The sequence below is a fragment of the Gadus morhua genome, chromosome 1 (assembly GCF_902167405.1).
Source record: "Gadus morhua chromosome 1, gadMor3.0, whole genome shotgun sequence".
Classification (NCBI taxonomy): domain Eukaryota; kingdom Metazoa; phylum Chordata; class Actinopteri; order Gadiformes; family Gadidae; genus Gadus; species Gadus morhua.
Window position 1 is genome coordinate 7,524,140 of NC_044048.1, and position 18,242 is coordinate 7,542,381.

Sequence of the window (18,242 nt, forward strand, 5' to 3'; positions counted from 1 at the left end):
GATGTCAAACAACTACTTGTCCAAGAGATACTGGACATACAAGGGCCAGAAGAAATTGGAGAAGGTGCCAGTAGTGAGAGCTGCAGCCAAGCTGCTGGAGGAAACATGGGTGAACCTACTGCTACCGTACCCACCAAGAAGAAGAAGCTGAGTGACCTTCTTCAAAACAGAAAAGCTCATCTCACAAGTCAGACCCAGGCTTCATTACCGAAAAGAGTGCAGGCTTACACAGAGCTGACCAAATTCCTCCAAGAAGATGCACTTGATGCAGCTTGTGATCCCTTAATGTGGTGGCATGACAATCAAAGAAAATGTCCTTTGATGGCCAAGTTGGCCCAAAAATACATGTGCATTCGTGCAACAAGCACCAGCTCAGAGAGAATGTTTAGCACAGCTGGCAACATTGCTACTCCTGAGAGATCCTGCCTTAAGCCACACAAAGTCAACATGTTGGTATTTCTTGCTCGGAATCTGCAAGACTAAAGTAGCTACAGATTTGCCTATGACCTGTTGAGGCATCTGCTTTCTGTAATGTTTTTTGTTGTTGCACAAAGGTCCTAACTGACAGTTTTGCCTGTATGTCTGAGCCTAATATTTATTATTTTTTTAAGTGCAATCTTGTTTACATCCTTTTTATTTAGTGTTGCAATTTAATTTATTGTTTTTGGTTGTGTTTGGTTTTTATTCAAGAGCAATTTTTGTTAAAATAGATTTTATTTATTGTTTTTGGTTGTTTTGTTAATTTATTCTGGATATTTTAAATGTTTTCCAGACTTCCAGTTCCAGTGTTCTCTAAAAATAAATGTTTATTGTTCTTCGAAAGGGTGTACGTGCATTATTATGCCATTATGTTCTTGGAGAATGCGTTTGACGCTGACGCCAGGTGCTAACAGCCGAAAAAATAAAATAATATATATATATATATATTAGTTGAAAAACTGCAATATTATCGCTTATCGCAATAATTTCTGGGGCAATTAATCGCCCAGCAAAATTTGTTATCGTGACAGGCCTACGTCTCGTATATAAGTGGCTGCGCTGGAATATTTTACTCACACATGATAAATGTAAACAAACAAACAAAACCAATTTGGCTAGCCTTCTGGTGTGTGTTTCTCGACAACATCGTTGCTAACTAAGTTAGCAACTTACTTGCAATACAATTTCCCATTGGAAACCTAGTAAGTTGCTAACTGGTTAGCAACGATGCTATCGCGAAATGGGGTATTGATCGACAAGCAGTTTTAGATGTCGTGGGTTGATGGGCAAAGACAAATCACAGTATGACTTTTTCGAAATTAAGACTACTGGGGTTTATGGATGGCGTATGAGGTTTAACACAGGTCCTGTCACCAAAAAATGGTTAAATACAGCTCAGTTTTAGTTTCACCAATTCTGGTAGGCCACCCTCTCTCGAACAAGCCTTGGCTGTTATCATACCCATAGTGCTAGCCCCACACGTTTCTGTTTTGTGTGTGTGTGTGTGTGTGTGTGTGAGTGTGAGAGAGTGAGTTGATGCAGCTGTCTCTTGTGAAGAACAGATAGTGATGTGTTTTCTCTCTCTCTTTATAGGTGACCAACAACAGTCTGTAGGCATACACTGTAAGGTAATTTAGGAATTTAATTTAATAGGCAACACTCATGGCACAATGTCCAGTTACTGGAGCAAACGTAGAAGAATAGCTAGAGGGGTGGAAATGGATTTACAGAGCCTCGCTTCCTCTTCAGCAAAGTGTGGGGGGGAAGGGGTATATGAAGTGACTGAGGGTAGTGGGGACTATGTCCTACCAGGACAAAGCAGGACAACAGTGTGTGAGCTGGCCCTTTCAGGACAGAGTAGCACTACAGTGTGTGAGCAGGCCCATGACAATGATGATGATAGTGATGGTGGAGTGAGTGATGACGATGATAATGATGATCATCATCATGACAGCGACGACACACAAAGGCAGTTACCACAGTGGGCAGTTAGGAGAAGGATCAGCTATGCTGCGTTAGGGGATCTACTATCCATTCTGTCTGGCAAATTTCATGGGTTGCCAAAAGACCCAAGAACATTACTGAAAACAAAAAACCACTCATGATGTTAAAAGTGTTTCAGGTGGTACTTACTCTCATTTCGGTTTTAATGACGCCATTTCGTCTCATCTTTCCAAAAACAACAATCCTTTGCCTTTAACAATACAAGTGAACATTGATGGCCTGCCCCTCTACAAAAGTTCAAATGCCCAGTTCTGGCCAATTTTAGGACTAATTGAGTGTTTCAAAAATCAGGTACAAACAAATAAGGATCCTTTTGTTATAGGAATTTACTTTGGAAATCACAAACCGACAACCCTTGACTTTCTGACAGACTTTGTTAGTGACGTACGTCTTCTGGAGAGAGATGGTTTCTGTTACCAGGGTGCCTCTGTTTCAGTCGCCCTGTCTGCAGTAGTTTGTGATGCACCTGCACGCGCGTTTGTCAGAAGTTCAAAGGGTCACACAGGATTTTTGCTGTCACAAATGCCATCTAAAGGGAGTAACCTATCAGGGTAGGATGACATTTCCACAATTTGATGCACCTGCTCGACTAGACAGTGATAATTTGGAGGAATTAAATGATGATCAGCGTTTCACTGGATTTAGTCCATTCAGCCTTCTGTCCGTAGGAATGGTCACACAGTTTCCCCATGACTACATGCATGTGGTTTGCTTAGGGGTAGTGCGGAAACTGTTGTACTTCTGGATGAAAAAAACATTACACACTCGCATAGGTACACCTGCTGTAAAAGAGGTGTCAACTGAACTCTTGCGCTATCGTTCCCATCTTCCAAGCGAGTTCAACCGTAAGCCCCGACCTCTGTCCGAATTTGAGAGATGGAAAGCTACTGAGTTTCGCTCATTCCTACTATATACTGGGCCAGCATGCTTAAAGGGTAGAGTGCCGACACCAATTTATGACAACTTTATGTTGCTGTCTGTGGCCATGACCATCTTACTTAGTGTCACCTTAGTGGGAGATAAGGCAGACTATGCCCACACCCTACTCTTGGCATTTGTAAAGCACTGCAGCGAAGTCTATGGTAGGGAGTACGTTGGGTACAACATGCATGCATTAGTTCACCTTAGTGCACAAACAGAGAAGTATGGAGTGTTAGACAACGTATCATGCTTCCCATTTGAGAACTTCCTTGGGCAACTAAAACACATGATCAGAAAGCCAAACAAGCCCCTAGAACAGGTCATCCGCCGCTTGTCTGAGAGGAGCTTTAAGTCCAGCGAGTGTGTTACTAGTGTGACGTCCAGTCTATCCATCGAGCATTTCAGTGGCCCTGTACCACCTCACATTAGTGTAATCAAGCAGTTCAAAAAAATGACTGTTCAGGGGGCCGTCATCCAGGTTTCAGCCAGTGACCGTTGTGTGGAGCTAGCTGGGGGAAGGATAGTGGTAATTGACAACATCGTAGTTGACAACAAGGCAGACGTCCACATAGTGTTTAGGCCATTCACAAAGCTCTGCAACCTCTTCCACTGTCCCCTTGAATCCTCTGAAGTTGGCATCTATCATCATTCTGCCCTGACACCCCAACTGCACCACACTCTAGCTGCCCACATAAAGAGGAAATATGTCCTCCTTCCAGTTAAGGATGGTTTTGCTTGGCTACCAATGGTACACCAGTAGGACTGCTGTTTTTGTATGTTTGCGTAAGTGTCACAGTTTTTTTCAGTTTTAACAGCTGATATGTTGTATCTGCCCATATCCTAAATCTGATGAATGGATTGAATGTTTTAGAAATTATAGTAGATCATTTTGTATTCACAAGTGTCCCAACTGTGGAATTGCTGTAGCAATTGTTATTATATTATTATATAGGTATTGAGCATTAACATGTCACTATTTCTCCCTTCAACAGACATACAAGATACATCATACAAGAAAATATATTTTTATTTATTTTATTTTATTTTATTTATTTTTATTTATTAAGAAATGTATTTAGTTGCGTCCTTCCCCGAGGAGGGGTTCATTTTTACTGTTCCCAACACATGGATTGCTTCCAATAATAAATGCTACTGGCCACCTTTTTTCTGGCATTCCTGTGGAGGTTGGGGGCATTGAGCCGGAGTGGGCGGTGTTCAAAGCCTCCATTGCTGAAGCTGCGGCGGCTAGCTGTGGCCTCAGGGTCTTAGGCTCCTCAAGGGGCGGTAACCCTCGGACACCGTGGTGGACACCGGTGGTCAGGGAAGCCGTCCGATTGAAGAAGGAGGCCTTCCGGGATATGATATCCTGGAGGACTCCTGACTCGGTTGCAGGGTACCGACAGGCCCGAAGGGCTGCAGCTGCTGCCGTGTCGGAGGCTAAGCAGCGGGTGTGGGAGAAGTTCGGAGAGGCCATGGAGAAGGACTTTCGGTCGGCACCAAAGTGTTTCTGGAAGACTATCCGGCACCTCAGGAGGGGGAAACGGCGAACCATCCAAGCTGTGTACAGTAAGGATGGGACTCTGTTGACCTCAACTGAGGAGGTCGTCGGACGTTGGAAGGAACACTTTGAGGAACTCCTGAATCCGAATAACACGCCCTCTATGTTGGAGGCAGAGCTCGAGGTCGATGGTGTTTCGTCGTCAATTTCCCTGGTGGAGGTCACTGAGGTAGTTAAACATCTCCGCAGTGGCAAAGCCCCAGGGATTGATGAGATCCAGCCAGAAATGCTAAAGGCTCTGGGTGTTGAGGGGCTGTCATGGTTGACACGCCTATTCAACATCGCGTGGGAGTCGGGTACAGTGCCAAAGGAGTGGCAAACCGGGGTGGTGGTTCCCCTGTTCAAAAAGGGGGACCAGAGAGTGTGTGCCAATTACCGGGGTATCACACTTCTCAGCCTCCCTGGTAAAGTCTACTCCAAGGTGCTGGAAAGGAGGGTTTGGCCGATCGTCGAACCTCAGATTGAAGAGGAACAATGCGGTTTTCGCCCCGGACGTGGAACTACGGACCAGCTCTTCACTCTCGCAAGGATCCTGGAGGGGGCCTGGGAGTATGCCCATCCGGTCTACATGTGTTTTGTGGATCTGGAGAAGGCGTATGACCGGGTCCCCCGGGAGAAACTGTGGGAGGTGCTGCGGGAGTATGGGGTAAGGGGGTCTATCCTCAGGGCCATCCAATCCCTGTACTTCCAAAGCGAGAGCTGTGTTCGTGTCCTCGGCAGCCAGTCAGTTTCGTTCTCAGTGGGTGCTGGTCTCCGCCAGGGCTGCGCCTTGTCACCAATCCTGTTTGTGATATACATGGACAGGATATCGAGGCGTAGTCGTGGTGGGGAGGGGTTGCAGTTCGGTGGTCTGAGGATCTCGTCACTGCTTTTTGCAGATGATGTGGTCCTCATGGGATCATCGGCCTGTGACCTTCAGCACTCACTGGATCGGCTGGCGGCCGAGTGTGAAGCGGCTGGGATGAGGATCAGCACCGCTAAATCTGAGGCCATGACTCTTAGCAGGAAACCGATGGATTGCTTACTCCGGGTAGGAAATGAGTCCTTAGCCCAAGTGAAGGAGTTCAAGTACCTCAGGGTCTTGTTCGCGAGTGAGGGTACTATGGAGCGTGAGATTGGCCGGAGAATCGGAGCAGCGGGGGCGGTATTGCGTTCGCTTTACCGCACCGTTGTAACGAAAAGAGAGCTGAGCCGCAAGGCAAAGCTCTCGATCTACCGGTCGATCTTCGTTCCTATCCTCACCTATGGTCATGAGGGCTGGGGGATGACCGAAAGGACGAGATCGCGGGTACAAGCGGCCGAGATGAGTTTTCTCAGAAGGGTGGCTGGCGTCTCCCTTAGGGATAGGGTGAGAAGCTCAGCCATCTGTGAGGAACTCGGGTTAGAGCCGCTGCTCCTTTACTTAGAAAGGAGTCAGCTGAGGTGGTTTGGGCATCTGGTAAGGATGCCCACTGGGCGCCTTCCTTGGGAGGTGTTTCAGGCACGTCCAGTGGGGAGGAGGCCTCGGGGAAGACCCAGGACTAGGTGGAGAGATTATATCTCAACACTGGCCTGGGAACGCCTCGGGATCCCACCGTCAGAGTTGGTTAATGTGGCCCGGGAAAGGGAAGTCTGGGGCCCCCTGCTTGAGCTGCTCCCCCCGCGACCCGACCCCGGATAAGCGGACGAAAATGAGATGATGATGAGATGAGACTGGCCACCTTACACATCCCAAGAAAAAGTCAAGAAGGCTGCCTTAGCAAATGAATCCCCTGACCCCCAGACATGGACCTTGTATCCAGTGGTCATACTTAAAGTTAAAGGTAGGATTTGTGTATATTTACACATCATAATGTAGTGTTTTGCTTTGGGAGAAAATGTTTCAGGTTAACTATTGGAATATTGTTTGTTTGATTTTGTTGTTGTTTGATATAGAAACGTATGAAAAGGCCCACAATTTTCATATGAAGGCAAAAAAAGGAGAGTCATTGGATACCACCGATGATGATGTGAAAAGAAAAAGAAAGTAAGATCATCATATTTTTTCACAATGATGTGCAATATTATATTAAAAGGGAAGAAAATCTGGTACCACACGGATGTCTTTTTTAAATAATAATAATACTTCATATTCGGTTGGTTATTTATAGAAAGGCGGAGTATGTGTTAACATGTGTAACATTATGGCATTTATAACTAATCAACAATTCACCAATGATAATACCCTTAACTTTTTGTAATTTGTTTCATCTCAAGGCCAAATATGAAATTTTCCCTGCCCGACTACTCCAGTGAAGACGATGACAATCGGAATCTCCCCCCGCCTCCAAAAATCCCAAGAGCACCAGCAAAAAAAAAAGAAAATCCAAATTCAGGTTAGTGATCTCTCTGAAAAGAAATTCCATTTTCTTTGTATTTATGCTTTGTCATGGTCTCTATCTCCTCTCTCTATCATGGTCTCTTTGACTCAAATGTGCACACACATTTGCCACCATGCCCTCTGCATAGCATTGCTTTGTTCATTTTATAAGTTGCTTTAAAAGTGCCAGTTAAGTGTAACTTAACACGCTTTTACTTTTCCAATCTGTTCAACAGAGTTGACCACCGTTACTGCGCTGCCAGTAGCACCACCGCTCTTCCGCTCCAGCCATGCCGGTAAATACATAATACAATGCACAACAGTTGACAGTCCACACCCCTCTCCCTCTCCAAATGCCAGCTGCTTTGTTCATTGTGGAATGAGGTGTAGTTAAATGTGTTTGTGTTTTGGAAAGGTATTGCATTACCTTACTCTCCACCTTTTGCTTTGGTAGTATAAAACATCTTGTTGGTAGTAAAAAGGGAACAAATGTAGCACAAGCCATGCGGATAAATACATAATTTGCTTTATGAACTCTGGGACTTTGTCCATGCTGAAATCCGTGTCGCGTTGGAAACCATTTTTACCATTATCTTAATCTCTTTCAAACAGCATACAGTGAGCCTGGCAGAAGACATTGTGGAGGTACAATCAATTAAATCTTCACCTCTTTTTTACCTTTGGTTATCATTTGGTCATTTCACTCAACACGCCTTTACTTTTCCAATCTGTTCAACAGAATTGACAGGTCCGACCTTTATTTTGCCACCTCCACCACAGCACCCAGCAACATTTTTCAACTCCATCGATGCCGGTAAATACTCTTCAATTGCCAATTGCTTTGTTCATTGTTTTGGACAAAAGTGCCAGTTAAGTGTAATGTCATACCATTGCAGTAATCATTTCACTAAACATGCCTTTACTTTTCCAATCTGTTCAACAGAGTTGACCACCGTTACTGCTCTGCCAGTAGCACCACCGCTCTTCCGCTCCAGCCATGCCGGTAAATACATAATACAGTGCACAACAGTTGACAGTCCACACCCCTCTCCCTCTCCAAATGCCAGCTGCTTTGTTCATTGTGGAATGAGGTGTAGTTAAATGTGTTTGTGTTTTGGAAAAGTATTGCATTACCTTACTCTCCACCTTTTGCTTTGGTAGTATAAAACATCTTGATGGTAGTAAAAAGGGAAAAAATTTAGCACAAATTGTTGTATGAACCCTGCCATTGCAGTAATCATCTCACTAAGTATGCCTTTTCATTTCCAATCTGTTCAACAGAGTTAACAAGTCAGACCACCACTCCTCCGTCAACTTCGCCAACATCTCTGCCAGTACCACCCCAGCAAGGTAGAACTGCATTTTCATTAATCTGGCGCCAATATTAAGGGAGAAACAAGCCATGAAGGCCTCATTATGTGGGAAGGACATTCATCCCTGATTAAGTCAGGCAATTTCAGTCTCAACTTCTTTACATTACATACACTTTTTGTGCCATACCAATTCTAATATATATTTTTTTGTTCATAGATTATTACAGACTTGTTCTGCAGCACCTCCGCACAATTGAGGAGGAGCTGAAGGAGGTGAAGCAGCAGGTGGCGGTCAACACAGCCATGATACAGAGACTAGGTGGTGGTGGTGTGGCAGATCTCGGCCTTGTGGAAGACACCAACATGCCATTGAGCAATGCCGAGGACCTGGACGAGCTGGAGAGGCGGCTTATATCTGATGTGGACCTAAAAAAACAACTGGTATGTCTTTTTAAATGTTTTGCAATATGATTATTGTAGCTATACAATTCCTAGCCTGGCTCTCGTAATGAATGTGGCTCTGCCTTGCTTTAATGTTGACTACTCAATGATTCAAAAATGCCATTCAAATCATGGAATGAATGCCGGGAACTGAGACCATGTGTGCATCTGAAACACCTGTCGCGTTTCACATCTGTTTTCCCACTACATTTAAATGTTGACCACGTCATATTAAAAGCCAGGCTATCCACGTCCTTGTTGTGTTGTTAAACTTGAATCTCATTCCCAAGTGGAGCGTTGTGTGCTGAATACATGACATGTTGTCCATTTTTGTCACAATATAGCAAAACAGCTTAAGCCGAAAACAGCTAAAATGTTTGACTGGGAGTTATGCCACTGTAATTTTGGTCTTTGCATTTCAGGTGAACATACTTGCTATTTTGGGAGGGAAAACCACCAAAGACGCAGTGAAGAGGATGCTGGGCCGGGCTTTCAGGAGGTCCCTGACGCTCCAAATTAATTGGACTGGCGCAGCTGGAAAGATCGCTTTCAAGTCCCTAAACCTGAAGAGTGTGTTGCACAGTAAGTGATTTTGTGAAACTATTGTGAATGTGTTCAAGAATATAACCCCTGGCAAAAAAAAAAGCATTTTGTGAGGGCACGCATACACATTGATGAAGGCAGACATGGAAGTGCTGAACATTAAAATGAACTTTATTTAACTACTGCATCCTATTATACATCTAGGCTGTCTGCGTATCTTTGCGGTACAGAAGAGTGTTGAACGGGGAGTTTATGTAGCCCCCGCCTAAACGCATGGCATTATGGAGAAGTGAAGTTTATATACACTACATGGGTTCTACATTTTTTTTTTCTCCCAGCTGCGCGACACTAGCTGCGCACAACTCAACCTCTGATTGATGGAAACCGCTGTCGGTCAAAAAATTAGCTTACGTGGTTGGCTGCTGGTGTCTTGCCCCTCCTCACAACACCGTGATTATAAACACGTGAATCCATGTATATTCTTCCATACACAACATCTCACTTACTCTTTGTTTTACTACAGGAGCCGTTCGGAGAGTGGTAACCACAGCCACTGAAGAGGAGCTTCAAAAATAAGTCTCCCTGTATTTGAAGGGGGCGGCTGACAGGGAGGGAGGGAGAAAAGACAGGCAGAAAAGGGTGGTGAATGGGGATGGGGAGTGTTGAGCCCATGTTGGCCATATGCTTATGAAATAAACAAAATGTATTGAACCTAATAGCCTATGTGTGGTGAGTCTGTGTAATAGTTGCTGAGGATATATGTTTTTGTACTGGATTACTAAATTTTAGAACACATTATAAGGTTTCTCATCAGCAGGCTGTATTTACCTTGGTAAATTTTGGTAACTTTGGTAAGCCCAGTAAATAATTGTAATTTGTTTGATTGAGGGCAAATGGAAAGTGTTGTAATGTATTAGATGACTATTTTAGTACATCATTTGAATTATTATGGCCATAAATAAGACCATAAAGGCCATAAATAAGGCCAATTCCAAGCTGGTGGCCCACCATCGGTTCTCTTGTTGTTCGCCGGCGGCTCAAAAGCGGCCCTTTATCTGCAGCCGCTTTTGAGCCGCCGACGGACCACCAGAGAACCGATGAGCAAAACTCCAGCGGGCCACCGGTGGGTACCGCCGTTGGACCGCCAACTCTGCCGCTGGTGGGCCGCCAGTGGGCCGCTAACCTAATGCTATCTGGGCTATGATTTCTAGATGTCATGGCAACGTCCACTCGCGACACTGGACTTGCGAGGCATCGACGCGGACTTTCATTTCTTCTTTGCCACTGATTAGCTATTGATACCATAGATAGACTGTATAATATTACAATACCCTGTGAATTGTATAGGGATCGATGTGAGCTCATGAATATTCATGAGCAAAGGCAAACTGATTGGCTGTAGTCGTGTTCAGAGACACGGCAGCGAAACGGCAACTTTCAGAAATAGAAGAGGCATGTATCGTAAACGAAGTGCCGGTTTGGGGACGGTTCCGTGCCGTGCCGGTGCCGTATCCAGTGGAATAGCCTACGTTGACTTTAATGGTTTCTATTATTTTCGGCGAGCAATTCGCTGCCGTGCCGCTTCCGTGCCGATTCCAGTGGAAATTGGCCTTAAGGCAAAGCTCCGCGTTCCTGGACTGCAGTGGTGTTGCCCCAGATAGCAAGCACACGTTGGCCCAACTGCGGCATTGGTTGGCGACTGGTTGGAAAGGTTGGCGGTGGAATTCCAACATTGGGCCGCCCTCATGCCAACCTCGGCTTCCGCAGCAGAAAGCGTTGGCGTATGGTTGGAAAGCCGACGTAAAAAATCACGAGTTAGAAGATTAAAAAAAAAATCCCAGGCTGATCAATTCCTATACATTTTAACTCAGCGCTGTCGAATTAAACATTTCCCTTTACTATTTAGTCGGTCTGAATGTATTTTTTAATACCCGACTTCCAACGTCAAAACATTGTCGAGCCATCGTTGGCCCAACACCAAGCTTTGGCATCAAACCACCCTCGGGCCATCGTTGGCCCAACCTCAAGCAGCAGCAAGCGTTGGCGTTTGGTCAGAAAGCCGACGTAAAAAAATCACGAGTTAGAGGAATTTTTTTGTAAGTCACAGGCTCATCACTTTCTAAACATTTTAACTCAGCACTGAGGAATTGAACCTTTTTTTAATCCATGGACTTCCAACGTCAACCCACTGTTGGTCCATCGTTGGCCCAACACCAAGCTTTTGGCGTCAAACAACTGACCTCAAGCTTGGCATGAATTATAACCCTCACAGTATGGTAGGCCTACATGTTTTTCCTTTAGCCTACTTTGAACTCTTTATGCTGGCAAAACAGTTATGAACACCTTTAGGCACACACAGTGGTACACTTTCCAACAAGCTCTCAGGCTGCTTACATGTGTGATAGATGGATTGAGGTTGAATTTGACCTGGCTCAGTTGAATATAGAGCAGGCAATGCTCTATATTGTAACAGAAGCAATGATTGTAAACACAGCCTGAACCAATAGGTACAGCAGTTCCCAGAAAAAAAAGCACATTTGTGTGAAAGCCCATTGGGAAACTCCAACTCCCATTGTCATTGTGACACAGCACTCCACAGCACACAAGTGAACACTGCACACAACGAAATTGCATTTATGCCTCTGGGATACAAGTCTGACACCCTAACCGCTTACCCATGACTGCCCGTTTGAGCTGTACCATTGTAGTTTTTTTTTTACTTTTCAGAAATGTTATACATTTTCATCTGAAAAAGATTTTCCCCTTTCCCTTTCATTTAGGCAGACGTGCAAGTTCATGAACATGGAGCAATTGATCTTAAAATCTTAAATATGTAAAACCCAATAGGTACAGCATGCTGCCCCCCCCCCCAAAAAACAAACAAACAGCCATTTCAGCAATAGCATGCTGTATGTTGAGCACACATGATGCAAGACCCCCCCCCCCCCCCCCCCCCAACACCTTTGTTTTTAATGCCTTCTTTATGTAGGCCTATTGTATGCTACAGTAAAACAGAAACCACCATCACAACAGTGTAGCTGAAGTTTGAGGGCTCAAAGCAGTCAGGCTGTTCACTTACCTGCAAAACCAATCTAACGATTTTAATTTAACAAATTGATACAAAATTGATACATAATTGTCAAAAGAATTATAAACACCTTTGTTGGCCCTCTTCACAATGGGACCCTTTCCCCCCAAGCATTAATCTCAGGTGTTTTCGTATGGATTTAAATGGTGAGGTTAATGGCTTATATGGAGAGATTGCATTTGACCTGGTTGGGAACAGTGGAATAAAGAGCAAAGAACCCCATTGAAACACAACGATTGATCGACCCTGCTCACTGCAGGCTAAGATGTTTCATTAGCAAGAAAAAAAGGCAAAACACTGATGTATAAAATTGTACAACGTAAGTTTTAATTGTCATGTGTATGTCAGTGCAAACAACTGATGGAAATGAAATGCAATATATAAATACAATCTTACCATAGCAATTTGACTGAACAGACAAAATAAATAAATGAGAAACTATGTACAGAAAAGGAGTTTGGGTGTAAGGCAAGGTACCTCCGCAAGCCGGGTTACCGTTCTAGCCGCTAAAAAATAAATCAAATATAGCCTACAACCTCTTACGACAGACAGCAAAATAAAAAAAATGGCTGACAGTAAAATAATTGTATCAGAGCGGTCGCTGTGAAGGCACGTTAAAAGAGGAATCTTACCATTGCAATTTGACTGAACAGACAAAATAAATAAATGAGAAACTATGTACAGAAAAGGACTTTGGGTGTAAGGGAAGGTACCTCCGCAAGGGTGATTGCTTGAAGGATAACTTGTTTTACCGCTTAAAGGGATATGCCCCCAGGTCACTTTTCTCCCCTTAGGCTTTAAACACACACACACACACACACACACACACACACACACACACACACACACACACACACACACAGCTTACTATTAAGTGTGCTGCAACAAGCCTTCCTGTGCTCTTCACATGGACTGGACAGCATGGATTCCAACATCAGAGTTTGGATGGAGGATCAGGTAAGTCTGAGAGATGGGAACTGAAAAGTATTGGTAGATGGGGAGGTTAAGGGATTGGGGTAGTAGGGACAGATAAACCAGGGGGGGATAAACGACATATTAGGGAAATGAGTACAAGATAGCACTGGTGCTACCCTGATAACACTACTTTATTGCTTTGCTTACAATATTGCTTCATCAGTACAGGACCCCTGATGTAGCATGTTTTCTTTTTAGAGAAACGGGTCCAAACTGATATGATATGCAACAATAACAGCAATAAGCTCGCGACCATATAACATCAAAAAATAACCGTCAGCTGCCTGCCAACAAAGCTCGCGACCATATAACAACAAAAAATAACCGTCAGCTGCCTGCCAACAACCAAATTTGATGCCCACAACTTCACATCGTCCAGTAAACACGGCATTCAATACCAAAAAAAACAAACAAGTAAACCGGTACACTTAGCCAAGGTAAGGCAAACCCCAACCGTTTGACAAAGTACCGGCTAAATTGCTAGCGCTAGTCGTAATGTTGTACACAAATTCGCTAACAACTGTAGCTAGCCGCCAGCCAGCTAGCTAGCCGCCAGCCGGGTTACCGTCTAGCCGCTACAAAATAATTCAATTATAGCCTACCTCTTACGACAGCAAAATTACAAAAAATGGCAGAGAGTAAAATAATTTTATCAAAGAGGTCGCTGCGAAGGCATGTAAAAGAGGAACGGATGCTGCGTTGGCAGCGCTTCATGCTAGCGGGCCCACTCACTTTAACCTGGCCGCTGGCGCAGACACATTAGATACACCACCAAGTGTCCCAGCTTACACCGAAATAGACAACGACGACGCAATTGAAAGCGGAGGTGGGGATTGGGTAATGGCATCAGAGGAGAGCGCCTCCTCTGGCGAGGATGACTGGGAGTTCAATGATTTGTCGAGCTCTAGCAGTGGCTCAGATTCAGAGGAGGGGGGCAGTTTTCAAAGGGACTTAAGACATGAGCTCAAGGAATGGGCAATCACAACAAATACACCAATTTCCCACATTTCCAGCCTGCTCTCCGTGCTTCGCAAGCACTTCCCAGATTCCAAACTGCCAAAAGACGGCCGCACTCTCCTGTCAACCCCTACTTATGCGGAGATAGTACCAAAAGCTGGGGGGAACATGCACTATTTTGGTGTGGCAAAAGGGATCTTGGGCCGAATGCAAGAACAGGACTTAGCTAAAAACCAAACACTAAAACTACAAATAAATGTGGATGTCCTGCCCCTTTTTAAAAGCAGCAGCCAGCAATTTTGGCCAATTCTTGCACTAATTGAAGAGGACCCCATTAGATCCCCATTTCTAATTGGTTTATATTGTGGATACTCCAAGCCAACCGATGCAAGCGAGTACCTCTCCGACTTTGTGGCAGAGATGGGGAAGCTTGCATCTGATGGCTTGGAGTATCAGTCAAAAAAAATTAAAATCGAAATTTCCTGTTTTGTCTGTGATGCACCGGCAAGGGCATTTCTAAAAAACATAAAAGCACACAATTCCTATTACGGCTGCGAAAGGTGCATGCAAGAGGGCTCATGGGCGAACCAACGCCTAAATTACTCTGAAACAGATGCGGTTCTCAGAACCGATGACAGTTTTGCCACAAAAGTCAACCAGGAACATCACAAAGAGGGCGACAGTCCATTACAACACCTAGATGTAGGCTTGGTGACCCAATTTGTGTTGGACTTTATGCACCTGGTTGCCTAGGAGTGATGAGAAAGTTGATCTGGCTGTGGCAGAGAGGGCCCCTTCCAACCCGCATTGGGAGTTAATCCATCTGCATTATTTCGGAGAACTTAATCAAATTGGGCAAGAGGCTGCCAAAGGAGTTTGGACGCAAGGGAAGGTCCCTCCGTGAGGTTGATCGGTGGAAGGCCACTGAATTTAGGACTTTTTTACTATACACTGGCCCCATTGCATTAAAAAAAAACCTACCAAAACACATGTATCAACATTTTCTTTTACTCCACGTAGCAATTACAATTTTATGTTCCCCCCGTCTCCACCACCGTTATTGTGGCTATGCGGAAAATCTCCTGGTAGTGTTCGTTCAGAATTTTCACGCCATCTATGGGGACTTTCTGGTGTATAACGTCCACAGCTTGATCCACCTGGCAAGTGATGTTAGATAATATGGCCCACTACCCCAAATTTCAGCCTTTCCCTTCGAAAATGTCTTGTATAAATTAAAGAAACTAATTAGAAAGCCAAACCAGACATTACAACAAATTGTTAAACGATTAACGGAAAAATCAAGCGTCAACCCAGTCTGTCCATCTTCCCATAACCAAAGTTCACCCTCAACAACACAGTACGCCACTGATAGATTTACCCTGTCCACAAAGGATGGGAACAACACAGTTTTGTGTGGTGGTGCCACTTTTAAAATAGAGGCAATTAGCAGGACACTTGGTGGTACGTCTTTTGTGGCGAGGCAATATTTAGACCAACGTCCATTTTTCAACCACCCCGTTGATTCAACTGCACTGGGGACAGCTGTGGTTGGGAACCTGGCAGAAGAGACCACGTCAATTGCCGTTAAAGATATTGACTTTAAGATGGTCACGTTAGAAAACAAGAACAAACTTGTGGCATTTCCACTCAACCACAACTAAATTAATTTTAAAATGATTCATATTTCAATCAATTAAATCGGTTATCTAAATTCAATGTGTTCAACTTTTTCAAAACTTATTTTCTGTTTAGATGTATGCGGTAGTGCATTTTACCGAGTCAAACGAGGTGGAGGTTGTGCCTTGCTCGTGGCTAAGTTTGGATGGCAAGGTGTCTTTTTGGCCACCGTATAAAGACACCAAGCGGACGAAAGTTGCAGTCATCCAAAGCGCTAGGCCAGATGAGACCTGGGGAGAGTTTTTTGTGGAGGTGGTGAAAACCTTTGGTGAGACAGACAAAAGTAGGATGTACCACTTTTCTCCCCTTAGGCTTTAAAAGCTTTACTCACTTCATTGTTGTCTTCAACAGCCAATTATGATGCAGCGCGTATGAACCTGAAAAAAGCCCAAACCAGGAGCACCCTGACATCAGATGATGAAGGGGGTAAAAGAAGGAGAATGTAAGCACTGTGCAGTAATCTATACTATAAAAACCATGAGCTACACAAAACAATGCATGCTTATTGAGTGATTTCTTTTCTAATGCAGCCCTTCCTCAAAGCTGAAAGAAACTGTGCCTGCAGATGAGGGGGAGAAGCATACAAGGTCTGATTACAGATGGCCATGCATTATCACTCACATAAAGACATTTTGTGATTGGCAAGTTTGCAGTCTTACAAAACTGTTGTTGTTCATACTCTTGTACTGTTCCAATGTATAGGGCTAAGAAAAAAGAAAAAAAAGGAGTCCTCCACAAGCCCCTGCTTTCCCCACCTGCTTTTAGATCATCACAGCAGGACATACATAAAGGTATAACACATCATTCCAAATCTGAATTCTGCTATTCTACTCACTATCTTTTTTGAATGTCTCGAATCTGGGAAATTTGAATGTAATGAACTTCAATACACTGACTACTCTGATTATAAATATACATATTCTTGCCTACAGTTGCTGCCCACACATCAGCTGCTCTTGAACAGGCCTCTGCCCAGATCTCTGGCAACATTCAAAGTCAATTCGGTACACAAACATCTGGCATTACACAGCAATACTGAAAATCTGTTTAAACTTAAGTCTGTTAATTTTAGCAAAGGGTCTTGACATGACAGTCATGATGTTTTTCTGTCCTGTAGAACGGGATCATGCACTCCTGCGTGCTGTGGAGGAGTTGAAGGCCTTGGTGAGGCAGAACAACCTCCTCCTCCAGGCCCTTACTAGGCAAAAAACTACAGCAGCAGCAGCAGCAGACACTCTATCTGAGGAATTTAAGTTCCCAATGAACTGCGAGGAAGACCTTCAAAGGGTGGAGGATTTTCTGAGGGAGAAATCCCAGGAAAAGGCCCTGGTATAGTCATGACTTCTATAATACTGATATATTTCAGTTCTTTGCTACAATGCATTACCAAAGATCAAAGTGCATGAAAGTCCTTGTGCACAACCCTTCAGCTTTCCAGGTGCAGGTGTTAGGCAGGAAAACGTGATCAAATATGAAAAGTTCATTAAACACCGCGCACTGGATACTATTCTTTTTTCTCTTTATTTTTAGGAGCGAACAATGCGTTTCGCCCAATGCGTTTTCAGGTTCGAACCTGAAGACGCATTGGGCGAAACGCGTTGTTCGCTCCTAAAAATAAAGAGAAAAAAGAACAGTATCCAGTGTGCGGTGTTTAATGAACTTTTCGCATTACCAAAGATGTACATTTTGAACGGTATGCTGACTATAAGCCATAATAAGTTATTCTAAAACATTACTTTCCATTCTTACCTGCAGGCAGCACACCTTAGTGCGCTTGGGGGCTGCAATCCTGGTGACGAGGTTCGAAGAATCCTTCGCCACATCCTCACCAACCACTTCGCGCTGAAATTCAACTGGCTTGGCAGAGGAGGGAAGAAGCAGGCTTTTGCCTCCTACAAGGTGTGCAATGCAGTAAGAGGTATGTAAACAAATCACTCATTGAGCTGGATTCATTTCTTTTGAATAACCATGGAGTGTACTGCATGCATCTTGTCATTAAACACTTGTAATGCACTTTGTACCATTGTATTATTGGCCAGGACATGAAAAACGGATTACTAATCTCAAAGGATCTTTCCTCCTCAATAAATCAATGTTAAATAAACTAAATAAAAACACTTTCTCTGTTTAGGTGCATCGGCTAGCCAGAACATTTCGGCCAGCGACTGCGAGGCAGTTATTAAAAACTGGCTGAAGTGCAGCGGTGACCGGAGTGACGGAAGAAAGAGGAGAGAAAGCAGAGTCCATGAAGGTATGCATGAACAGCAAACCATCAAATACTTGAAATGAGACTTACATAGCTTTCTCTTGAAGCGTTTGAGGGGCAAGAGGGATGTGCTGAACCTTTTACAGTTTGATGGAGCTTTACCTAACATGGAATTTAAAAGTTATTCTTCAAGGTGTTTGATTTCCTGTTGAACCAGACCCTGAAATCCACCATCCTAGTGC

At 44.1% G+C, this 18,242-nt stretch overlaps 1 long non-coding RNA gene across 1 annotated transcript; it reads right to left on the bottom strand.

Moving 5' to 3' along the window:
• Positions 1–13,005: 13,005 nt before the first annotated feature.
• On the bottom strand, positions 13,006–17,243 carry LOC115548794 (uncharacterized). Its single transcript, XR_003977644.1, has 3 exons — positions 17,182–17,243; positions 16,126–16,198; positions 13,006–13,162 (listed from the first exon to the last, which is right to left on the bottom strand). It is a non-coding gene; the product is annotated as an uncharacterized LOC115548794 (long non-coding RNA).
• Between the last annotated feature and the right edge of the window lie 999 nt (positions 17,244–18,242).